The 26,608-nt window shown below is 52.3% G+C and overlaps 1 protein-coding gene across 6 annotated transcripts in view; it reads right to left on the minus strand.

Annotated features, from left to right (window-relative positions):
- Positions 1 to 25,919, minus strand: part of LOC116940677 (heparan sulfate glucosamine 3-O-sulfotransferase 1-like) — a 73,858-nt gene extending 47,939 nt beyond the window's left edge. For 4 of the 6 annotated variants that reach the window (XM_032950813.2, XM_032950812.2, XM_032950808.2 and 1 more), the window contains exon 1: positions 25,304 to 25,919. The gene's annotated coding sequence lies outside the window, so the exon portion shown is untranslated. Of the gene's footprint in view, positions 1 to 15,516; positions 15,633 to 25,303 lie in introns of all 6 variants that reach the window. The other 2 variants (XM_032950809.2, XM_032950810.2) reach the window with 2 other exon arrangements.
- Positions 25,920 to 26,608: the final 689 nt, after the last annotated feature.

Consider the following 26,608-nt stretch of genomic DNA (forward strand, 5'->3'; position numbering starts at 1 on the left):
TTACACTGTAGTTGAAAACGTTTCTCATAGCGGCTGTCAAGGGGGGCCCCGACTCGCAGCTTTGGCTATCAGGTTGGCGGCCAAGGCACCCTCTGGCCCCACGCTCGTTACGCGACTGGACTGTGGAGGTCTTAATAACAGCAGCCGTGTTCTCCGGTTCCCTCCCATAGTAAACGACAACATAAACAGCAACTCAGAGTGTAACTGGCATTGGCCAAAATGTACCAAAGATGGCCAAAAATAATTTCAGGGACTTCTCTGTTTACGAACGAGTTAGGTTCCAGAGGTATGCTCGTAAGTCGATTTGTTCGTAAGTCCAACTTTACTCCTGTCGATTCCAGACGTGTGGTACGGCGTGTACACTAAACACGGGGATTGGCTTTAACATTTCTATAATCTTCTGTAGATGCAGATGCTACTGGTTCTTCATGTTCTGAAGATGTAGATGCCACCACCGCCACCTATTTCCGGCATTCGAACTTACGACTCTCGGTCCGAAGAGAGAACTGGACATATGGATAGGTTTGTTCGCATCTCTGAAAGTTCGTAAGTCGAATGTTTGTAAGTAGAGGAGTCCCTGTTCCCGCAAATGACTCAATGGGTGGTTACACACACACAACAGCAGCATCATCGCCCCCTACTCTGAACACTTGGCAGGACCCTCCTGAAAACGAGTCGTGAAACTCGACGAGGTGTTTCTGCGTAAAATAAGCCTAACAATAGCAATATGTGGTACAATAATATTGATGTCCTCTGAAGAAGGTACAATAATACTGGATTGTTATTATTATGGATAGTGGTACATTGCACACTAGTGGTAGTGCCTTACGCTGATGATCCCAGCCTATCAGCGTTCTGGAAAAATATCGAGCGACGCTTGAATTCCCGTATCGTTACAGTCCCGGTGGTCCCAATCCCACCCCTGCCGCCCGCGATTATCGTGGCACCCCTGATCACTCAACACCCGGTCACAAAATCTCCCAACACACAAAAAAAGACACCGTGTCCCTCACGTGACCCCTAACCACACCTTTTCGCCACGACAACAACCGACACAAGATGCTCGTGTTTATGCTTTGTGGCACGGTTCCAATTCAGATTATGTAAGGGGAACCCCACGTTACAAGGTCTGGCAACGCCTCGCAAGGCGCACAATGCAGAGGCCGCGTCAGTGATCCACTTCTAAGGGAGGGCGGAATTAAAACTCCTTTTAGAAGTGGAGGCATTGTCGAGCTTGTGACAGCGTGAGTCCGCAGTCAATTCGCTGGTGGTTATACTACTGGATCGAGTTTTAACGTTAAAGACTTCCCCCCACCCACACACAGCCGAACACAAAGACAAAAACAAAGATCCCCCGTATAGCCTAAATCGACTGTTGGGGCAAGTGCCGTTCGCGAGCACCTATGAAGGCCGGCACGGCACACGAGGCGGTGGGTGGCCAGCACCACGGCCGTCCACCTTTCCGCACCTCCGGTTAGCACGGTTGGCTATGTACGGTGCGAAATAAGTTAAACGTAATACGTACATTTCCTCCCGAGTAGCCACGTTTGCACACCGCACCAGATACTCATTTGTAAGGCTGAGTCGACGCAAGGGAGGCCTAGGACCGATTAAAAAAATCGCCACTTGTATCTTTGATAGCAATTGTTAATCGAACTCGGCACTGTGCGCTCACCACTACAATATCGTTCCCCCGAGACAACAACCGCTCACCACTCAGTGACAGCACTTGTGCAATGCTCGGTGCAATTCGTGGCCACGTGAAGTGTCGAGGGGGCCCGCTAGCAGGAGGTCACGGAACAGACCCAGGTGCCATGGGTTGACTGACTGAGATGGCTGGCAGATTCACCACCTGTGCTCCCGACCCTGCCGACTCTCTACGTTTTTTGCCGCCCGGCGCTCCGCTCGTTGTTGTGAGCGTCGTCACTCTGCCCTCGGTTGGTGCTGGAGGACGATTGCCTCCAGCTGTTCAGCAGCGTCCTTCACGAACCTCCTCCATGGAGGCCGATCTTGACATCCCTCCTATCCGGCTGAACAAAAGCTGCTTGGGCATGCGCGCGCGCACACACACACAGATGACACAATGCATCTGCCAAGGCTGGCGGAGAAATAACCTCTGCTGTTCTGGTAGAACGATGGTAGGATCCCCCCCCACTGCCCACAATGTCGCCCCCCCCCCATACCACTCTGTCCCCCACTACCACACACTCCCTCCACAACAACGACAACAGCTTTGGACAACACATTGGCAATGAAAAAATAATGTTGCCACTCGGGTCACAAGACGGCCTTGGGGGGCTGTGAGTGTCTCATTAGAACTCCACCGCGTGACAGATGTCGGGAGCTGGCCCAGTCAGCGTCGCTCCACTGACACATCGCCGCCCCCCCCTCCTCCCTCCACAGCCCCCCCCCCGCTTTCCACCGGCCCCCAAAAACAAACAACAACAATACGGCGGCGTTAGAGTAAGACGCAATGACACCCCCACCCCCAATTGCGTTAGCGAGTAGCACCGATGAAGGCCGGCACGGCACACGATGGGGGTGGGTGGCCGGACCCACAAACATTTACCCACTCACACACACTACCACCAGCAACATACCTACACACACTCACCCACTCACACACACTACCACCAGTAACATACCTACACACACTCACCCACTCACACACACTACCACCAGCAACATACCTACACACACTCACCCACTCACACACACTACCACCAGTAACATACCTCCATACACTCACCCACTCACACACACTACCACCAGCAACATACCTACACACACTCACCCACTCACACACACTACCACCAGCAACATACCTACACACACTCACCCACACACACTACCACCAGCAACATACCTACACACACTCACCCACTCCCACACACTACTACCAGCAACATAACTACACACACCCACTCACACACTACCAAAGACAAAGATCCCCCTATAGCCTGAACAGGGGCTAGTTTGTTAAGGCCACCACGTATGATAGGGCGCACGGTACACGAGGGGGTGGGTGGCCAGCACCACGCCCGGCCGCCTTTGTCTCCCCAGTGGCGATAATTACACATCGCACCAGGTACTCATTTGAGGCTGAGTCGACCTAGTGGATGCCCAGGACCGGTTTACATAATCGCCACTGGCGTTGGCCGTGAGCGGGAATCGAACTCGGGTGGCCGAGTTCGTATTGCGGCGCGCTAACCGCTACACTACCGCTACCCCCTAACGACGCCACCAACCCGCACACGTACCCCCAATACCGCACCAGAAAAACACACGGAGTAGCGCTGATCTTGTGTCTCGTTGTTACTCCCCGAGAAGGAGTCGGTGTCAGCGCAGGCCGCACTGCCTACTGACGATGATAACGTTTCGGGCAATGGCCCTGCTTCAGCGCAGAGGGAAAGATACATTGTTGTTAATGTATCATGGGTTATGGGTGGACTGATTCACTGATCTACATTCATTCGGTTCGGAGTCCGTAAATTCATTAACGCATTAGCGGACTCACGGTAAGTTCGTGAATGCGTTAATTTACTCGTCATGGCTTCATTGGATAGTTCGTGCGTTTCATTATCCACTCGTTCATTTATTTGTTCATTAGCTCGGTTATTGGGTCATTAATATCAGCTCACTTTAAATAGCCACTTTTTTTTGTAATTCGTTAATTAATTCGGGAATTTCTTCATTCGGTTCGGCATTCGTTTGTTCACTGGTCGATTGGTCAATTCATTCATGTCTTCATTCATTCGGTAATTCCATAATATCCCTTTTATTAATTATTTTGTTAAAAACTGATTTGCGCAATCATTCATTCGCATGTGCTTTGGCCTGTTCATTAATCCTCGCATTACTTCCCTTCTTCGGTCGCTCATTGATTCATTCAATCGCTTTAATTAATTAATTAATTCATTTGTTCCTTCATTCACCCATGCGCGTCACCTTCACGGTGAGTGGCTGCCAAGGTCAGAGCAGCGAGTGGAGCGCGAATGAAGCTTGGGGCGATAGCCCCTCCCCTCTAACCCCAAAACTGCCCCTCCCCCTACCTTCTAAGCCCCCACCCCTCCCTCCTGAACACTCACCCCTCCACCATAACCCCCCACCCCTCCACCATAACCCCCCACCCCTCCACCATAACCCCCCACCCCTCCACCAAAACCCCCCACCACCCCACCATAACCCCCCGCCCCTCCACCATAACCCCCCACCGCTCCACCATAACCCCCACCCCTCCACCATAACCCCCACCCCTCCGCCATAACCCCCCACCCCTCCACCATAACCCCCACCCCTCCACCATAACCCCCCACCCCTCCACCATAACCCCCACCCCTCCACCATAACCCCCCACCCCTCCACCATAACCCCCACCCCTCCGCCATAACCCCCCACCCCTCCACCATAACCCCCACCCCTCCACCATAACCCCCCACCCCTCCACCATAACCCCCCACCCCTCCACCAACACCCCCCACTCCCCCACCCTAATCCCCAACCCCTCCCTTCTCACCCCCCCACCCCTCCCTCCTAACTCCCTCACACCTCTCGACCCTGACCCCACGTCCTCCCCTCCTACCCCCCCCCCACTCCCCATTCGCGTCGTCACCCGCTGGAGCGGCGCACCTCGAAGCGTGGCGCGGGTCTCAGAGCGAGGCGGGCCGCGTCTCGTCGCTGGCCAACTGAGCGACGTCGTTCTCGCGGCCTGTTGTGTGCGCACCGTCCAACGCGTTAGCGTGTCTATGCCGCGCGCGCGTTAGCGTGTCTATCTCGTGCACGCGTTAGCGTGTCTATGCCGCGCGCGCGTTAGCGTGTCTATCTCGTGCACGCGTTAGCGTGTCTATCTCGTGCACGCGTTAGCGTGTCTATCTCGTGCACGCGTTAGCGTGTCTATCTCGTGCACGCGTTAGCGTGTCTATGCCGCGCGCGCGTTAGCGTGTCTATCTCGTGCACGCGTTAGCGTGTCTATCTCGTGCACGCGTTAGCGTGTCTATCTCGTGCACGCGTTAGCGTGTCTATCTCGTGCACGCGTTAGCGTGTCTATCTCGTGCACGCGTTAGCGTGTCTATGCCGCGCGCGCGTTAGCGTGTCTATCTCGTGCACGCGTTAGCGTGTCTATCTCGTGCACGCGTTAGCGTGTCTATCTCGTGCACGCGTTAGCGTGTCTATCTCGTGCACGCGTTAGCGTGTCTATCTCGTGCACGCGTTAGCGTGTCTATCTCGTGCACGCGTTAGCGTGTCTATCTCGTGCACGCGTTAGCGTGTCTATCTCGTGCACGCGTTAGCGTGTCTATCTCGTGCACGCGTTAGCGTGTCTATGCCGCGCGCGCGTTAGCGTGTCTATCTCGTGCACGCGTTAGCGTGTCTATCTCGTGCACGCGTTAGCGTGTCTATCTCGTGCACGCGTTAGCGTGTCTATGCCGCGCGCGCGTTAGCGTGTCTATCTCGTGCACGCGTTAGCGTGTCTATCTCGTGCACGCGTTAGCGTGTCTATCTCGTGCACGCGCTGTCGCGGTCGAGGCTAACGACGGAGTGACGGTCAAAGAAGAAGAGAAAGTAACCACCGCGGAGATGGAGCGGCGAAATTAGCTCGCGGAACAGGAGAAGGATGGACGCTTAGCAAGACTGAAATGTAACGATCCACTGCTGGATGAATCCATCCCCCCCTTGCCCACAAACCTCGCCGCCCCTCCTCCGCCCTCAACCTTGCACCCCCCCCTCCACCTCTGCCCCACCTGCCGTCCCATCTTTCCGGACAGGATGCACGCAGCCTCCCTCATCCAACATCCCAGCTCATGGATATTTAATGCAACAGGGGCCAACTAATGCGCCATTAAAGTCGGCGAGTGTAAGTGTGTTAGTGTAAGTGTGTTTGTCAGAGTGTAAAGTGTGCGTTAAGAGTGTGTTTGTTATTGTGCCTTAGTGAGTGCGTGAGTCGGGAGCTGCAGTAGTTAGCGGGCTGCGAACCAGATCGACGCGAGTTCGATTCTCGCCCAGGGCCTCGACTAGTGACGATTATCTGAACCGGTACCTGGGCCTCCTCCCCTAGGTCGGCTCAGCCTTAAATCAGTAGTTGGTGCGGTGTGAAAACATCAGCATTTGGGGGACGAAGGCGGCCTGGCCACCCACCCCCTCGTGTGCCGTGCCGACCTTCATAGGTGCTCGCTAACAGCACTTGCCCCAGCAGTCTGTTAACGGTTATGTGGTGGCCCATCTTGTCACTTTCCAAACTCAGCCGAGCTTAGCTTGCGAGATCTGACGAATGGGGCGCATTCCCGGAGATCTGGTCACACAGGCGTGTGCCAGTATGCGTGTGCGCATTAATGTGTGTGTTTGGGGGTAATGTCGCTGTTAGCGCGCTGCGCTACAAACCCGGGGAACCCGATATCGATTCCTGCTCATGGCCAACACCAGTAACGATTATCTGAATCTGAACTGGGCCTCCCCTAGGTCGACGCAGCCTTAAATGAGTACTTGGTCCAGTATGGATACGTCAGCATTTGGGAGACAAAGGAGGCCTGGCGTGGTTCTGGCCACCCACCCACTCGTGTGCCGTGCCGGCTTTCATAGGTGCTCGACAACTGCACTCGCCCCAGCAGTCTGTCAAGGCTACACGGGGGATCTTTGTCTTTGTTTGTCTGGGGGTTGGGGGCGGGTGGTGGTCTGCCCTCCTCTCGTGGGGGGCGGGGCCTAGGGACATCTCAGATCTGTACTCCTCCCCCCAGACATTCACCCCCACCCCCCGCCGCCCCCTGCCCCCAAACGCGCAGACACTGTCCCAATTCGGTGCCGTCACGGGGAATCGGATTCAATTACAGACGAGTTCCATAAATCAAGAGACGCCCGAAAATTTAACACGAGCGGCGCACGCACGGAGCCTGTGTCAGTGGGGAACGCTGCGAGGAAATGGTTCCATTTCACGCAACGATCACCACCACCGCCCCCACCGCCTCCACTGCCTCCACCACTGCCACCACCCCCACCGCCTACACCACCACCGCCTCCGACCGCCGCAACCACCACCGACAGCGCCGTCCCGGCCGCTAGATTGCTCGCCGAAAGTCCGCGAGCTCATTATTTTTGCTCACACACGGTAGTAGATTTAATGTGGATTCGCGCAACGCTTCGTTTGAGAGATTTGCACCGCGGGGGCCGGGGTAGGAGCGTCTAAAAATCTTTCTCGCGAGAAAGGCGGCCCCGGGTGGCTCTGCATCGTGGCTCAGAAATGGGCAGGTCCATAATGGCTGTGTTGGGTGCCACCGTGGCGAGATGTTAACTCCTTCTTCTGGTATGAAGGAGTTCGTGGGTTCGATCTCAACCAATGTCGCCTGCTGTATATTTGGAGTTTGCGTGTCTCTCTCTCTCTCTCCCCGTGGTCGCGTGGATTTTTCTCCGGGTCCTCAGGTGTTGCCCCTCCACATTTAAAATCAACATCACGCGTTCAGAGTATTTGGCTGCTACAAATGTCCACTTCGGCAAGCTATCATTTGTGGCTAGGTTCCTTCTGAAGAAGACCTATATAGCTCAGTGAGCCCTTATCTGGTAAAATATATTTTTTTAAATAGTTGCTGCTGATGTCACCGGGCTAATCAACATCCACTCATCTCAATCACTCCGAGAGTTGATGATGGTCCCAGTCCGGTGACCAATGGCCGTATAACGAACCCCATTCGTCGCTTCACATTTGTGCTTTCAATCAATTAGGTGAAATTTCAGACGTGATAATTCACGTCTTCGCCGCGAGACGCGACACGCGCTCTTTAGCAAAGCAGGTGAACCGTCTGCCGCTCGTGTTGCACGAGAGGTAATCGAAGTAACATTCCGCGAGGCCTTCTTACAGAGGTCGCTCCCAGGCACACAAGGTAACCCAATTAATGAATGAACATTTCGTCCTCAACAACCATTGGAGGGGTGGTGGATCGCATCGCGATTTTTGCCAAACCCCCTGAACGCGCTGGGTTGTGGGGTGGTCAGAAAGACGGCAGTACTGCAAGTAGGTTCGCGAACCCTGATCCCGGACGGGCCTTCGAGTAACATCATATCGTGCACGTGATAGCAGCACAATTGGATTATAAAGTGGGTGAAGATGAGCACAAACAAAACCCACAATATACAATAAATCTTTCTCCCGTCGGAAAGCCCTGATAAGTGCCGACCCCGACTCTCGCCTCCCTCCGATTACCCTCCCCTCCCCTCGTCCCCCCCCACCCACAACCACCACAACTCCCTCCCCCCGCGACTCCCTGACGCCGCAGAGACTCTCTCACTAGCCCTTGACCTTCACGGTTCCTTCTGAAACCAGCCGAGACAGCTGGGGTCGTGACCCAGGCGCCTTCGCTCTGAATCACGGCCAGCTGCACACGCGCTCCGCCGAGCAAGGAGCGTCGCGGTGGCGCACCTATCCTGGCACGCGGAAAAGAAGACGTGGAACAAAGCGGCACGCCCTGGCTCGCACTCCGCGGAGTCGCGGTGGCGTGGCTACGTTACGCCAGCCGGCCCAGGGTTGGTGGATCACACAGAGATTATAAAAAAAAATGAAACTCTAAAACCTCGCTGGGCTGCGAGGTGACTAAGAGAGATTCAAGTACAGCAAGCGGATTCGCAAACCCTCGTGTGCGGATCGTTGGTATCTCCTCGTACGCGTGGTAAAACTTATTCGTGTCATCTGGCCTCCTCCCACACGAAGCCAACCCCAGCCATAACCCTAACCACACACTGACAGCAAATCGCCAGACACTGATTTTTTTCACTCCACAGTTCACATTTTCACTTTTTTGGTGGAAGAGGAGGTGGGGGGGGGGAGGGTGGGGGAGTTTTTCCTTTGGCGTTCGCGTGGTGAGGCCTGATACATCGCCACCCGCCGAGATTTTACATCTCGTTTCACTGAACACGACTTCGGCCGGTGGTGCTCTGTAGCTCCACATGCAGAGAAGCTTCTTCACGAACCGAAGCTAAAGAAGAATCTCCATGCAACGTGCAGAGAATCGTCTGACATGCTAATCAGTCTCGAAGAGAGCTAGAGAGAGAGAGAGAGAGGCAGAGAAGACTAACCACGGACGAGCCGGAAGGCAGCAGCCACACGGTGAGCGCGGCGCTGCCAACAATCTCCCACGCTCTGCGGTCCTCTATGTATCATGCAGGGGGAAACCGGAGCACCTGGATAAAAACAAACAAAACCACGCGTGCGCGGGGGCTAACATTCTATCCCATACAGATGGAACAAGTGGAGTTCCCCACTTCTTGCTGGATGCGCCTTCTCCCGAGCGAAGCAGGGAGGGGACGGGGGCTACTCCTTCGACGTCCACGGGAGGGGGAGTTTCTCGCCGTTTGTGTGCCATCCGCCGACCAAAACGGCACGCGGTACAAGCCGACAACCCCACCGGAGATCTATGGACACCGTCTAAGGAACCGCAAAACCAAACTCCGACGCATGTTGTGCGACCTGAGAGAGTCGTTATTAGGGCTCATAAGGCCGATCTATACCACACACGCAGTTCGCTCGCCGGCAAAATAGGCGCGGCGGTCAATGACGGGCGACTGGGATTATGAACTTCGCTTTTACATCGCGGCGATTGATGATGCGGGGGGTGGGGGGGCGCGTGGGTAAACACGATGTCTGGCGGACGCCGTCACAGCGGTGCAATGGTCAGCAACAAGTGGACTTGCAATCCGGGGGTCGTCGGTTTCGACTCCATGTCCCGACGCGGCAGCTGAAACAAGGGGACAGCAGGTGTGCGAAAATGCAATCGCAGGGCAGCGCCAGTAAGTTTCATCTTAGCAGGATGTTAATAGACGCTGTGGCATCATTCGAGAGGATAGTCGACTCCATTCGCCCTGTGTCGTGCTATCGAGTATCGAGTTCTGAAATCCTCCCCGCCTCTGTCTCCACCGAACAGTGAGCAATATAGGTCTCGTGTGGTGGGGTAAAGTGTGAGTGCTCCCACCTCTTACCTCCCGGAGTCCCTCCACTTATTCCGGTCCCTCCCCTACCCTCTCGTAACCAGCGACGCACCCCTCTATCGCGGTCACCCCATTCCACAGCCCTTACGCGCCCCTGACATATCAACCATTCCTGTACCGTACTGCAATTAGCGCCTTGAACAAAAAACGCTCTCTAAGTATTAGAAACGAATTCGTTTGAGGCCATTCTTCCAGCAGGGCCGTGAGCAAGCAATCGCTGCGCTGCGCTGCGCCTGGAACCTCCCCCAAGAACGACATTAAAGACCCCGTGGCATCATCAGAGAGAATAGAGGCGACCGCATCGCCCGGTGTCGTCACGTCGAATTCAAGCGACGCACCCACGGGCACAGTCTTTATACCCTTCACCCATCGACTCCCTTCACGTCGAACTTATGCGACTGACGATTGCTAAACGCATCCGCCGTGATCGTCGAGGGCGCTGATTCAATTGTGGTGGATACCGGGAGCGAGCGCGCGCGCGCGCATGTGCGTGTGTGTGTACGTGGCAGCTTTTCGCACTCGGGCATTAAAGTCGCCCGATAAAGGTGACGACATCCCGAGGGCCCACTTTAGGCAACACCTGGACGAGGAGGTCATTGAAGGCATCTGACTCATCAGCCTAGCCTGCGTCCCACCACGGACGTTCGTCTTTGGTGAGGGCAAACAACACAGCCACCACCACCACCTTTTAGCCTGTTGTTGATGGGGATGCGAGCCCACAACAACCGGGGGGACTCACAACTGCCACGCTCCCACGCGCCCTTCGTTTTTTTTATTGAGAGGAATGGCCACTCCCTGTTCCGGTGACTTTAATCGTTTCCCCGTGGAGAAGACTGTCCACCCCTCGTGGTGACAGGAGCCAAAACCTATCCACCGGGCCTCCTGTATTCCATTGCCTCTGTCTGCCACTGTTGGTGGCCGTGAGCACGCCAACTGACTGACGTCAGCCTTTCCCCCCCATGGCATTGCTCACAGGACCACACTACAGTGTTACCGTGTGGTTGCCCGCGGGGGTAATTATACCAGACACACGGACAGATACAAGGCAAAGAGCCCCCGTATAGCCTTAATGAACTTTTAGGACAGGTGCTGTGACCGATCAACTCTGAAGGCCGGCACGGCGCACGAGGTGGCGATGTTTACACGCCACACCAGGTACTCGTTTGAGGCTGAGTTGACCTAGGGGTTGCCCAGGACAGGTGTAAATAATCGTCACTGGTGTTGGCCATGAGTGGAAATCGAACTTGAGTCACCAGGTGCGTAGCGCAGCGCGCTGACCACTGCGCCACCGCTCCCCACGGACAGATGCCAACACCACAACCAGGTGGTGAGCACGAAGGTCCGTAGCACATTGCACAAACCGGGCCGCCACCACCCCAGCCGCAATCTTTCATAAAACAGCCGCCATTTGTCACTGTCACAAGCGCATCACTAATGCGCTGTCACAAGCGCATCACTAATGCGCTTGTGACAGACTAGGTGCACCTTGAGGCCACGTGAAGCCTGGAAAGCACGCTTTTGGCAGCAGGTCATGGAACAGACCTACAGTGAGGAAAAAAAGTATTTGATCCCCTGATGATTTTGTACGTTTGCCCACTGACAAAGAAATGATCAGTCTATAATTTTAATGGTAGGTTTATTTGAACAGTGAGAGACAGAATAACAACAACAAAATCCGGAAAAACGCATGTCAAAAATGTTATAAATTGATTTGCATTTTAATGAGGGAAATACGTATTTGACCCCCTCTCAATAAGAAAGATTTCTGGATCCCAGGTGTCTTTTAAACAGGTACCGAGCTGAGATTAGGAGCACACTCTTAAAGGGAGTGCTCCTAATCTCAGCTTGGTACCTGTATAAAAGACACCTGTCCACAGAAGCAATCAATCAATCAGATTCCAAACTCTCCACCATGGCCAAGACCAAAGAGCTCTCCAAGGATGTCAGGGATAATATTGTAGACCTACACAAGGCTGGAATGGGCTACAAGACCATTGCCAAGCAGCTTGGTGAGAAGGTGACAACAGTTAGTGCGAATATTGGCAAATGGAGGAAACACAAAAGAACTGTCAATCTAGATTTGAAGCTTTCGTAACTGCAAGGATCCATACTCTTTGGTTCTATTCGGTAAAGTCACGTAGGTAAAAAATAAAACAACAAAAATCACGACGTTTCGGCCACAACACAAGCGGCCTTCATCAAGTGAAGGGACCAGCCTGTCTCAGCTGCTTTGAGATCATTGACAAGATCCTCCCGTGTAGTTCTGGGCTGATTCCTCACCGTTCTCATGATCATTGCAACTCCACGAGGTGAGATCTTGCATGGAGCCCCAGGCAGAGGAAGATTGACAGTTAAAGTCACGTAGGAAAAAATAAAACAACAAACATCACGATGTTTCGCCACAACACAAGCGGCCTTCATCAGGTGAAGGGACCAGCCTGTCTCAAAGACTGCGCTGGTCCCTTCACCTGATGAAGGCCGCTTGTGGTGTGGCGAAACATCGTGATGTTTGTTGTTTTATTTTTTCCTACGTGACTTTAACTGTCAATCTTCCTCTGCCTGGGGCTCCATGCAAGATCTCACCTCGTGGAGTTGCAATGATCATGAGAACGGTGAGGAATCAGCCCAGAACTACACGGGAGGATCTTGTCAATGATCTCAAAGCAGCTGGGACCATAGTCACAAAGAAAACAATTGCTAACACACTACACCGTGAAGGACTGAAATCCTGCAGCGCCCGCAAGGTCCCCCTGCTCAAGAAAGCACATATACATGCCTGTCTGAAGTTTGCCAATGAACATCTGAATGATTCAGAGGACAACTGGGTGAAAGTGTTGTGGTCAGATGAGACCAAAATGGAGCTCTTTGGCATCAACTCAACTCGCCGTGTTTGGAGGAGGAGTAATGCTGCCTATGACCCCAAGAACACCATCCCCACCGTCAAACATGGAGGTGGAAACATTATGCTTTGGGGGTGTTTTTCTGCTAAGGGGACAGGACAACTTCACCGAATCAAAGGGACGATGGACGGGGCCATGTACCGTCAAATCTTGTGTGAGAACCTCCTTCCCTCAGTCACGGCATTGAAAATGGGTCGTGGATGGGTATTCCAGCATGACAATGACCCAAAACACACGGCCAAGGCAACAAAGGAGTGGCTCAAGAAGAAGCACATTAAAGTCCTGGAGTGGCCTAGCCAGTCTCCAGACCTTAATCCCATAGAAAATTTGTGGAGGGAGCTGAAGGTTCGAGTTGCCAAACGTCAGCCTCGAAACCTTAATGACTTGGAGAAGATCTGCAAAAAGGAGTCGGACAAAATCCCTCCTGAGATGTGTGCAAACCTGGTGGCCAACTACAAGAAACGTCTGACCTCTGTGATTGCCAACAAGGGTTTTGCCACCAAGTACTAAGTCATGTTTTGCAGAAGGGTCAAATACTTATTTCCCTCATTAAAATGCAAATCAATTTATAACATTTTTGACATGCATTTTTCTGGATTTTGTTGTTGTTATTCTGTATCTCACTGTTCAAATAAACCTACCATTAAAATTATAGACTGATCATTTCTTTGTCTGTGGGCATACGTACAAAATCAGCAGGCCATCAAATACTTTTTCCCTCACTGTACCTTTATGTGAGTTGAGACACACGTAAAATGTTCCTTTGTTAATCTGTAAGCTACTTATATAATTCAGTCTGGTTCAACCCAGGATGAATCGTAGTGCTGTTAGCGAGCTCCTATGAAGGCCTGTACGGCGTACGAGGGGGCGGGTGGCCAGCACCACGCCCAGCCACCTTTGTCTCTCCAGTGGCGATGTTTTACCCACTGCACCCGGATACTTATTTGAGGCTGAGTCGTCGTAGGAGTGACCCAGGACCGGATCAAATAATCCTCACCACCACTCCCCACACACGCACACATACGCACAGTCACTCTCTCTCTCTGTATAAATGATTTTATAGACGCCTGGTGTAAAAAAAAAACCTCTACCAGCACAGCGATAAATCCGCGCTCCCCAGAGTCCCCGCTTGAGTTGAGAGGCCGCGGGGTCACGACCCCGCTTCCCTCTGCGTCCCGGGGCGGGAGTGGGGGTGTCTGTGTGGTCTCAACCCAACCCCAAAACCGCAGGAGGAGCGCGAGCCTCCTTCATCGGGCCAAACAGTTTTTACTCGCTGCTGGGTAAAATTGGCGTGGAAAGCTATTAGACCTGATGGGTTAAAGCGTAAATCTACCTGCAGTACCGCACTCACTTGCACTTCCACCTGTACTAACCTGAACTCCCCTGTGCTCAAATTGCACTTCCAATTGTACGGAAATGAACTCACCTATACTCACTTTCACTTTCACTTGGACTCACCTGCACTTCCACCTGTACTAACCTGAACTCCCCTGTGCTCAAATTGCACTTCCAATTGTACGGAAATGAACTCACCTATACTCACTTTCACTTTCACTTGGACTCACCTGCACTTCCACCTGTACTAACCTGAACTCACCTGTGCTCACCTGCACTTCCACCTGTACTCGGCGCTTAATTTATCACTTTATATTTTCCGGAACACTGTTAGGCTAGTTTTGGAGTGGGAATTATCGGTGTAAATAACTACCATAAGAGTACAAGGCACGCCTATCCATAATAACCATACATTGCTGTACCCGATATTCCTAGAATCATAGGAATATATTTATACCAATTAGATGGACAAAATAAGGCGAGATGGATGCGCAGAGACAACTTAGTTAGGAACTGTTCCACCTGATATAAACTGCCATACTGAGCTCTATAATGGCCGCGTTATAATTACCACAATAGAGCTAAACCTCACACATCCATTGATTTCTACATATCTCGTTGGCACTGAACGACTGATCCACTTCGATGTGACTGACTAACGCTTACCTGCCTACTCATCCTTACAGGATACAATTACACTCACCAACCCATTCACCTCTGCAATGTAGAACTTACAATTCACGTATCAACTCACCTCTAGTGAAATTGGAAACATATGCTACTAAGCTCACCTCCATGGAACTTACAAATACAAGCCTTAACAGACTATTGGGGCAAGTGCTGTTAGTGAGCACCTATGAAGGCCGGCATGGCACGCGAGGGGGTGGGTGGCCAGCACAACGCCTGGCCGCCTTTGTCTCCCCAGTGGCGATATTTACACAGAGGCGCAGGACCAGTTAAAATAATCGTCACCGGTGTTGGCCGTGAGCAGGAATCGAACCCAGGTTCGTAGCGCAGCGCGCTAACCGCTACACCACCGCTCCATGGAACTTACACTCACTGATTCACCTTCACACCTCTACAGGCTCGACTTGCACTGACCAAAGCCACTCACGCCGACAATGGAAACGGCCTCGGCTCACAAACTCGCTCGCACTGCATACGACTCGGCGAGCACCCATCTACCCACTCACGCCTACGAGAACCCACGCTCACGTTACTCAACGTGACGACGGCTGCTCCGTCGTGGGCAGTTTGTTATTGGAGTCCGGGATCGCCATCACGAGTGTACGAGTGCAGGTGCGGGCCGGATTCGAACCCAGGTTTTGTCGGCGGTGCTGGCTCGGTGCCTCTGACCTCTGAGCCACCTCGGCTGCTTGTCTCTCCCAGCATCTGCCACCACGCGTGTGCGTCAACACCGCGGGCGCCGCGAATCTGGGGGGGGGGGTGGTGGTGGGGACGCGCATCCATCCATTACCCCGACTCGCATAGTGCGCGACCCCCATATGCTTCTACAGCGTAACTCCGCAGTTTAGGGGGCATTACGAATCCTCCATTAACATGCAATATGCGACGTGCCGGGCAACGGCTCTCCAACGTGCGCTGTGAAGGAGGACCATTATTCTAAATTGTCGCCCATTATATATAATTTTCAGGGGTTTTTTTTGTTGTTGTCTAAGGCCGCATTGCTATTGACTGATGTGTTGTGTTCGGTGTTGGTGACGGGCGCTCGTGCACCGCGGTCAGCGCGGCATCAGCCAACGCCCCCCTCGTGTATCGATTCGCACGGGATAAGCATAAACTCCGCTGTAAATAAAATAGCGTGTGCGTCCGTTGGCCCGTGGTCGTCGCACACCGATATTACTGTTGTTGTTTATTATTATTATTAAGGAGCACGCGCACCGAGCAAATAAACTCCGCGCGCCGGCTTTGACATTCTGAGTCACGGCGGCAGCATTTGCCTGACAAGCCTGACCCTGCTGGTGATTGCCCAAAAGGTCGAAACCAGGTCCAGAGTTGGTACTCGCCGCTGGATAATATTGGTGTGGAAAGCCAATAGGGCCATGGATTAAAGCATAATTATATCTCCATGTGGGAGACACAGAATGGAATCGTGATTGTGTTTGCCTTCACGCCATAACTCTCCGCCAACAACCGAGTCGGTGATCGATCGCCCGTGCATTCATGTGGCTCGCGATACGGGCAGCGAGCATCGCGCGACAATATATCGATGTTCGTTGGCGGGTTTGTTTTTGTTGTTGTTGTAATCGTTGTCGTCGTCGTCGATTCATGGCAAAATGACACTGCTAGCTGTTTCGCTTCGACTGACAGGGCGGGTTGAACTGCAGGACAAAAACGGGACGAAAGAGCGATACGAGGACCAATAAAAAAAACTTAACACGTTCGTCCATAACTTCCCTGGCCTTAAATAAAACAAAATAAGAACAAAATGGAAAGGCGACGTTTCGGGCAATGACTTTTCTTCATTGCACATAAATAGCGAGGATAGAGCGACAGAGTGGCTAGTAGGGGTTGGAGAATGTACTTACCACCACAATAGGACGGATTGATAAAAAAATCAATAAAAAATTTCCTGATGACACCAGATTATTGTCGGAAAGGGTAAAACCTCTTCTTACTTTTCATACTTTGCTACTGGCAAAAGGTCTCATCATATAGTTGCTCACCCCGAGTTATAAATGCTCTAATACGTACATTGTCTTTGTACTGCTCTCTGTTCTGGCACTGCTGGTGAGACTAGGCCCTAAAGAAGTCTGTCTCTGGTGTAGGCCAATCAGTTTCAAAGACAATGCATCATAATATTATCAGAGCCATGTTTGTTCGCATGTTCACCATTCCGTGTGGTTAATTCAGACTTGATTCCTTGCAAAAGGCTGCCATTTGTTGGTATTTGAGCATCTGAACACTCCCTGTGTTAGTGCCAGAAAGGGTAAAACCTCTTCTTATTTTTCATACCAACTTATACATTGGCATCCGGGATCCCAAAAAATCGATTCGTTTCGAATAGCGGACATTCCTCGACTCGCTGGGGCGGGTGGGTTGGGTCGGTGGGTGAGTGAGTGAGTGAAATCCGGACTACAGCTGCTCTGTAGCTGTGGCGACAGTCTTAGACTGCAATGTGCAAGTAGGGCAGGAGCGTGGAGCAGTGAGTTGGACCGATTGTGACCGAACAGCAATTATGCTCTGGGTTCGGCCTCCTCAACTCTGTGCGCTGTGTGTGTGCGTGCGTGGAGTTTGCAACGTTCTCCACCTGCTCTTGCGTGGGTTCCCTCCAGGTCCCCCGGTTTCCTCCCATAAGCGACGAAACAAACAAACTTGCAATGGGACTGGTATCTGTCAAAACATGCCAATGCCGGAAAGTTTTTTGTAATTTGCTCAATGGGGATGACATACTGTACACGTAGCAGCAACATCGCACACCACCCCCCCCCCCCTCTTTCCCTACTGAGAAAAAAACACTTGGCATAACAAGAGTCGTGAGACTCATGCGAGACTTTCCTGGGCAAACAAGCAAAGTGATCCTAATAATGTAAAACGCAACAGTCGCACTGAAATTGAAGGCTCGAGAGGAGAAAATATAATACAAGCTGGCAAATTAGTCTGTTTCGGCAGCCGCTGCTACGTTCATTAAAACATCTCAACAGCTTCATGAACGAATTCTCATTAACACCTAGTCGGGCATTGGAGCTGGTGATCTGCGTGGTAAGTTGAAGTCTGGAGTGGCTGAACGGCGTCGTTGCATGAGCGTGAGTGCTGGTCAACTACGGGTGTGTTGAGTTTAGCTCTTGGGGTTGGTGAGCTATGCGGTGAGCCGTGTCAGCAGGTTGGTGTAGGCCGGAAGTCGTAAGTAACGAGAAGATGCATTTCTATGGAATTGGATAACAACAACAACAACAAAAACGCAATATCTCAAGAGCCGCAATGCATGTGAATTAGAGACGGTGATCCTTCAATAAATAACGTCACTTAGCATGCTTAAAGAGCCGCGTGCGGACTCCGCGAGCCGCAGGTTTTGCCGATCCCCCCCACCCCCTCCCGGTGTTGGCGTTGTGTGGCGTCCTTGTGATCACGTTCCAGAGCGTGACTCCGATGGACTCTCACACGGGCAGGACACAGCCCAGTTCTTCCGGGCTAAGTAATACATAGCACGGGTCAGGGGCTCCCGCGTGAATACAATTACGTTATGGTCTTTTTGCACAATGGAGCTTCCGGATAAATGTTTACCAGCAGCAATCGGTCTGAGAATTGAACGAGCCCTGGGTCGGTTTCAACTTTCCGAGACTTATCAGCAGGGTGAGTGTGCGGTCAGTTAAAAAAAAGCTTATGGAAAAAATATGTATATATATTGGTCCCAAAGCACCCATTGGGCTGTAGAATTTACATTCAATTGATGTTGTGGTAATGCGTGTATTTAAAATTATGATATTACCCACGGACTTCTGCTGCGATATCTGCACCGATTGGGCACCCCCCCCCCCAACCCCCATCCTTTATTTTACACCAACAAACCTGCACTCACCAACGTGCTGGATTATGGTCGACCAAGGCCGTAATTATAATATATTGGGGGGGGGGGGATAATATTGGGGGGGGGGGGGGGATACCCCCCCCCCCCCAATATTCAAATATGCTCAAATATGCTCAAAATGTCCCCCCCAATATATTGCTATAAAAATTGCTATGCTATGTAAATAAAAAAGAACACGTTGCTAAACCTTGGCCACAATATCTGGACTTGTCTTCATATAAATCAATGCATAGATTTCTGTTTAAATTATTGTGGTTATGGTTGTACTTTATTAATCCCTAATCTCTGCCATTGCATACAATGAAACAAGAAATGGTAAAAAAGTAAAAACAGAGCAATGTCATACAATACACTTTTCGACATTATGGTAAAAAAAAGTCCATCCCATGTGTTCGTGAATTTTTTTTAAATATTTTAGGCAGGAAATGCGTTTTCAAATTTAGATATGTTTCTGGGTTGGGACCACCAGACGCCCTGGGACATTTGGTCCCCCCATTGTTGACTCCATGGCCACGGCCATGTGGTCAACCAACACCCACCCCCCCTCCCATGACCGACACGGCATGCGGAGGGAGAGAGGTCCTGATCTAGCCGTGGATCGACAACATCGCCGACAAGTCCTGTGGACGTCGTTGTAACGTTACTCGGGTTTTCACTCTTCGCGGGGGTGTTTATTTTTGAACGGGCAATTACATTGTAGCTGATAACCGTGGGTATTTGGCAGGCGGCGATGTCCCACTTAGCGAAAGCGATCAGGCAATTTCACTTAATCAAAACAATAGGGTGCGATTGCGGCTCGCGGTGCTTTAATCACAGGCTACTTCGGACGACCTTGCAGTAAGGACTTACACAGACAAAGATCCCCCGTGTAGCCTTCAACGGACCGTTGGGGCAAGTGCTGTTCGCAGAGCACCTGTGGAGGCCGGGCACGGCACACGATAGGGATTGGTGGCCAGCACCACGCCCGGCCGTCTTTATCTTCCCCGTTGCTGACGTTTATTACACCCTACACCAGGTATTAATTTAAGGCTTAGTCGACCTAGGGGAGGCCCAGAAAGGTATCAAATAATCACCACTGTCATATATCGTGAGCGGGAATCGAATTCGGGTCACCAGGTTTGTATCGCAGTGCGCAAACCACTGCACTACCGCTATACATACAAACATTTAAATACATATGCACGCACGTACATGCATGCATGCTTACACGTAAACATTTGGATACACGATGAATAATAACGCTCAAGGGTCCACACACAGGTTTACAAACCCCCGTTCCAAAGCACCATCTATTGGCCATTTCGCAGTCCAGTGAGACTCTGGAATGTCACACATCTCTACGTGATCCACCAACCCTTTGCCTCTAAAGCGTTCCATAATCACATGCGTGCTCCTATTCACCATCATCATCAATCAGCCATGGTCAATCGCCTGCTGGATAAAAGCCTCCTCTCGCGATTCTGTGTTATAATAATCCACCCAGTACCTGTACATCAGTTGATTTAATTGTTCCAATTCATTATTATTACTTTGTTGTAATAAATGCATTTAACATGCGGCGAAAGCAACAATACGATGCGATTTCATATTTGAATAAGTGGAGTCATATATCCTGCTTCTAATTGTAAATTCAATGAATGATGATAATGACGGTAGCTCACAACTCACGGTGTGAAGATGATGGAGAGAGAGCAAGGGAGACAGGTAAAGAGAGAGAGAGGGAGGAGGAAACAAGAGAGAGCAGAGACGGGCGGGAGAGGGGGGGGGCAGAGAGGACAGACAGGTTGAATCGGGGAGATGAGAGAGAGAGATGAGAGAGAAAGAGAGAGGGGGGAGGAAGATGAAGAGAGAGGGGAGATTACCGACGCGAGATTGAGAGAGAGCCACGAGGCAGCGGCGGACAAGTTCGATTCCTCACGAGGGTGTGCGCTCAAGTGCGCTCAAGTGAGGGAAGAGAGAGAAGAGAGAGGGGGGGAGAGGAGGAGCGGGGACATTGACAACTACAGGCAATGTGACAAACAGGGACACGCGGAGCCGACAAAAGCACGCACGGCAGCCTCGCCTCGGGGAAGGAGAAAAAGGAGGAGGTCTTTCTCTCCCGCGTTCTTTTTTTACATGGAAAAAAAAACGAAAGTCGTCGGATTCCGCATGGCTCCTCGCCTCGTGACGGCTCCTGACAAGCGAAGCCAAGCTGCGCCTCGCTTCGCCTAGCGCGTGGGCAGAAGACGCCACTGGCATCCCGCGCGGGGCCGAGATCGGAGGGGTTCGGGGGGCCCGGATCGGAGGGGGTTCGCGACCCCCATTGGGTCCTCCTGTGAGCTTCATCTCAACCCATTGTGGGTCACGGGACCGCGTGGTCACAATCAGGCGTCTTGTGTTTTGTTTTATTTCATCATCACGGTTGCTGAGCACAGGAGCCTCCATTTTCACCCACCCGAAACGTCAAGCGGCCAGCAACAAACAGCACTATTAAAGTTGTAATAGATGAAGAGTTGCCACGATTGTTGAATTGAGCAAGGTTATTTATTATACGAACGAAAGAAGAAGACACGATGATGATGATGATGATGGGAGAGGAAATAAAGTGAAGCAGTGCCAGGGAGGAAGCATACAGATAAGTGTTGTGACCTACAGTGTGTTGAGTGGGTGGGTGGGTGAGTGGTAGGTGAGCGGGTGGGTGGGTGAGTGGGTGACCCGTAGGTGAGTGAGTGGGTGACAGAGTGGGTGAGTGAGTGGGTGACCCGTAGGTGAGTGAGTGGGTGACAGAGTGGGTGAGTGAGCAGCTTGCTGAGACCTGCAGTGTGGTGAGTGAGATGTTGTGACGCGCAAGTGTGCTAGTGGTGGTGGTTGAACGCAGTGTGGGGTGATATCAGACAATGTCATCTACGTTGAACTTCTTTCGCAGCGTACGTAGCCAACCGCGCCAATCGGAGGCGCGCCACAAACCTGAGATTCGCGTGCAGCGGAAGAAAGGCAGTGGCCGCAAAACCGCCGCTGCGCTTTAGCGCTCTGCTCTCTCGTCTCAGCGCGCCGCTATGAACCCGCACAGATTGGCGTAGTGAAGTATGGTCAAATAATCCCCTAAACCCCAAAGTGCATTGACAATGGGCTGCACGCGCACGCTCCTGTCCACGCCTCCGTACTCTCTCTCTCTCTCGCCGCTCCTGTACATTGAGGAGGCACGCGCAGGCAAACTTCGCGTTCGTTCGCCAAACGTCCCGAATGTAGCAGGGACCCCTCCTAAAACCCCGGCCCTCGAGACTCAGCGAGGGTTTTTTTTGTTCTTCGATCGTGATCAGCCACTGCCGGACGAAGGCCCCCCCCCCCCCCCATCGGGACGTCGCCATCTCTCGCGATCACTCGACGCCACAATCCCTCGAGCGCAGTGGCTCTGTGTTGCAAGGACCGCGGGCTACTGACGGCCCCCGTTGGCCTTTTAGTGCGGCCCCCTGACGTGCGGCCCCCTCGACAATAACGCAAATGGTGAAAACACTCCCCAACCATCATCATCATCGTCGTCGTGCTGCTGTCAAACCCCAACGGTTTCAAATGTGTGGCGGCCCTAACACGCTGCTGATGTCTCATCGGCGAAGTGCACCCCAGTGAAAATTAGTGAGGACCGCTGCTCTCGTGCCTTTCACGCCAGCTGATCGCGACGCTTCCATCTCCTCGTTGGCCGTTCCCTGGGGCGCGTTACTCTCCTTTGGCTGCCACTCGGACCTTAGTCTTTAACCGCCGGCCGACAATTAATCTCAGCGACGGCGTCCCTTACCCAAGCCGACGTCAATTTTATTTTTGGTGCCAGCTAAATATGACGAATGATGCAAATACATGATTATTGGGAGTAATAGTAGTTGCATCGTTATGTTACGGGGAATGGGCGATGTGTATGGCTGCAAGAGATGGGATGGGTGTGATGTGATTGGAGACATCGCTGGTCAGAGGTAGACGAAGGAGGCTATGTCTTCGGTAAATGTGACCTCCAATTAATCGACTCATCTAATGCCGTCGCGTGCGGTGGGGGTAAAGCGTGGCTACTCCCGCATCTTCCCAGACGTCTGGACAACGTGGACGCGTAGGGTCAAAAACCCTCTCGAGGCACTATCCCTCCCTCCCTCTCTCTCTCTCGAGCTCCCTTCCGTAGAGGCCCTTCCGCCAGCAGTGGAGTGAGCGAGAAATGACATGGCAGCGCCTTTGACCTATCTACTCGATTTGTTTCTGAAGCTCGCGATACGCGCACGATGCGTGCGTTGTATGGCGCAATGGGTTCATCATGGTTCCTCCAGCCACTAGAGGCCCCTACGTTTACAACAAAGTCGCTAGGGCAGAATTAACACACCCCCCCCCGTCCCCCCCCCCACCACCACCCCCTTGTCTCAAGCCTGCAGGGCTTAAAGAGATGACCCAGCCATGCGTGTGGGAGGAAACCAGTGGTCCCCGGAGGAAGACCACACGTACAGGTGAATAACGCTCAAAGCTCCGCACGGATAGGTTCAAGAATGCGTATTGATGTGCTGCCATCTCGTGGCCACCTCGCAGGCCTAAAACCTTCGCCATCTGTCATTAGCCAGAGAAGTCTCCCAGGCTCAAAACAAAGCAAAACTGCTGAGCTTGCGCGATCCGACGAGATCGCAGTCGGGGTGCGTTTGTACGCCGAACGGTGCGAACAAGCGGACGCAGAGCGATTCAGACACTCAGGCAGGAGCAGCAGAAGAGAAGGGGCGAGCCCTGCGTGCAGTTGCGGGTGGGAAGGGACAGGCACGGCACATTGCCGTCCGTGACATCGCCTGAGTCGGTGGCGCACTGGTTGGAGGCTGGCACAATCCCTGCTGATCAAGCTCAATGGAGTGGAATCTACTGCGGCTGCAGGATCTTGTTCAATGAACGAATGCCGACCGATACGTTTTCACGTAATATATTCCGCATTTTTTTTGTCCATTATTTTGGCAATGTATTATTTCGTTCTTAATGTGACGTGCCTATCCGGAGAGGTAACAATCTTTTTCTACGTATATGGCGGTTGAAATATGTAATTAATTCATCACAAATATCGTGTCCGCTCAGCAAAAGCGGCCACGCGGCATCACATTTAACGGTGCCCCCACCCCCCACCGACCCCGCATCCGAACTCGAACCCTCACGATTCCAACTATCAGGCTGTAGGTCATCCCACACCCCCATTGTGCGTGCTCACGGCAAGTTGCCTTCGTCCGCTAAAAAGTTAAAACTTTTTGTTGTTGTTGGTGCTTTTAACGCGTATCTCATCATCGCAGTGACCCACCCCCCCACCCACCCACCAACCCCTCTCTCCTGATTTCCCGACTTTCAAGGTTCGAATCTCGGTCCAGGGAGATGCGGTCCGACCACGACCGCCGCCTCTCCCACGTGGCGATGTTTTCCTTTTCAGTTTGCGAAACGATCCATTCGACGCCAAATTATCTGGTTAAGAATTTGAGGACGCAACCGGTGCGTTTTCTTTCTTTTAGAAACAACACAACTCGCCACCACATTCATCAATAACACTGCCCGGAAATAGAAGACTATCTCTCTCTATATATACTGTGTGTGTGTATACTGTGTGTGTGTATACTGTGTGTGTGTATACTGTGTGTGTGTATACTGTGTGTGTGTGTATATATACTGTGTGTGTGTATACTGTGTGTGTGTGTACTGTGTGTGTGTATACTGTGTGTGTGTATACTGTGTGTGTGTGTATATATACTGTGTGTGTGTGTATACTGTGTGTGTGTATACTGTGTGTGTGTATACTGTGTGTGTGTGTATACTGTGCGCATATATATTTTACGATGCTTTGTGTGATACCCCGTGAGCCGTGGAGCACATGCACAAGCAACACAAACAAACTCAACGCGTTCGCCTATACTACTTGAAAAGAAAATAAATAATCGGCGACGTTTCGGACAATGGTTCTGCTTCATCGCACCGTTGCAGTGCAAACAAATATACCGTCAGGATAGCGTTTCTTTTCTGTAGAAGAGCCACTGGCCGAAACGTTGGCTTGCTAGCCTATATAATTCGTGCTTGTCTGGTAGAAGGCAACGGTGCTTTCGCTGAAGGTGATGAGATTGTTGAATGTGCACAGCGCCAGCGCAGTCCGTTAATTTGTCTGAATTATCATCGCGAGACGGCGCGGAGAACACAATACCATCACCATCACTACCACCATCACCACCACCACCATCACTACCACCATCTCTACCACCATCACCACCATCCACCTCATCACCGTCGTTATCCTAAGACGGAGACTGTCCCCCGTGAGCTGTTCCGTGTGTGTGTGTCTTTGTGTATATGGTCCGTGTGTGTGTCTGTGTGTACATGGTGCGTGTGGGTGTCTTTGTGTACTTGGGTCACGTGTAACAAACCTGTGAGTAACGTGCTGTCATAGACGGACAGGCAGACACAGACAGACAGACAAATACACAAGCAGGCCGGTACAAAGGCACGGACAAACGGACAGGCAGACAAACAGACAGACAGACATGCAGACAGATAGTCAGGGAGACAGACAACAGCACAAGCTCTCGCCACCTACCTGGGCGATCAATGCGCCTGGTTCCCAGAATCGCTTTGGTTCTTGTTCAGTCGCAGAATCGCGATGAATAAATCTTCACGCCTCGTGCACCGAGAGAGAGAGAGAGAGACAGAGAGCCAGACAGCGAGTTGTGTGCATGTGTGTTTGTGTGTGCGAGAAAGATAGAGCTCTGTGCATGTGCGCGTGTGAGTCTCAGCGACAGAGATGTGCACGCGCGCATGTGTAAGAGCGAGAGCTCTGTGTGTATGTGAGTGTTAGTGAGAGAGGCTGGGGGAGAGAGCGGAGAGAGAAGAGAGCGGAGAGGGAGAGGAGGAGAGGGACGCGCGTGACAGGCGCGGTCTCGACTCGCGCGCGCTCGCCCCACGCTGCTCCGCCGAACGCGTGGAAGCGCCAAGGAGCTAGCGACCAATGGCGCTCGTGCAGGAGGAGTCTGGTAGAGGAGGAGCAGGGGGACGTGGTGCTGGTGGAGGGGGGGGAGCAGGAGGGGATGATTGCGAGGAGCGCACGCGTGGGGTCCGCGATGCTCGTGTCTTTGTGGGGGATGGGAGGATGAGAACAGCCGCGCCCCGATGTGAGCCCCGCGCGAGGTAGAATGGCTCTTCGACTTCTCCTCCCCTTCCACCTCCTCTACTTCCTCTCCTGCCATCGCCGGCAGCCGTCACCTCCCACAAACTCAGAGACAAAGGTCGTCTGCATTCGCATTTAACAGACTGTTGGGGGAAAGTGCTGTTAGCGAGCACCTATGAAGGACGGCATCGCACACGAGGGGGTGGGTGGCCAGGAACACGTGCCCGGCCGCCTTTGTCTCACTATCACCGCCCGACCACCACCACGACCACCACACTTACCCACTCCTATCACCACGCGCACTGTCCACCACCACACACTCACACACTCGTGATTTCACCATATCACCGTCACCTCCACCCAATTATATCACACGCTCACCCACTACTATCAGCACCAATGTTAGTCACTTACTCCGACAATCATTAACACCAATGCACACTCACCACCACTCGGCATTCACTCCCTATCATCACCACCACCACCACCACACTCACCCACTCACCAGCACCACCCTCACTATGTCAACCGCATTAAACAGAACATCAATCAATATAATCACATCGATCACCACCACAAGCAGCAGCAGCGCATTCACCACTACGACCACAGACACTGGCACCACTATCACCGGCAGCAGCACCACCATGAACGCATTCGGCATCGCCAAAATTCATCACCATGAACCACCCACCCCGCCACAAGCACTGCATTGAAATACACACGAAGAGACAGAGA

This window comes from Petromyzon marinus, chromosome 9, assembly GCF_048934315.1.
Source record: "Petromyzon marinus isolate PM22_M1 ecotype Great Lakes invasive population chromosome 9, UKy_Petmar_22M1.pri1.0, whole genome shotgun sequence".
Taxonomy (NCBI): domain Eukaryota; kingdom Metazoa; phylum Chordata; class Hyperoartia; order Petromyzontiformes; family Petromyzontidae; genus Petromyzon; species Petromyzon marinus.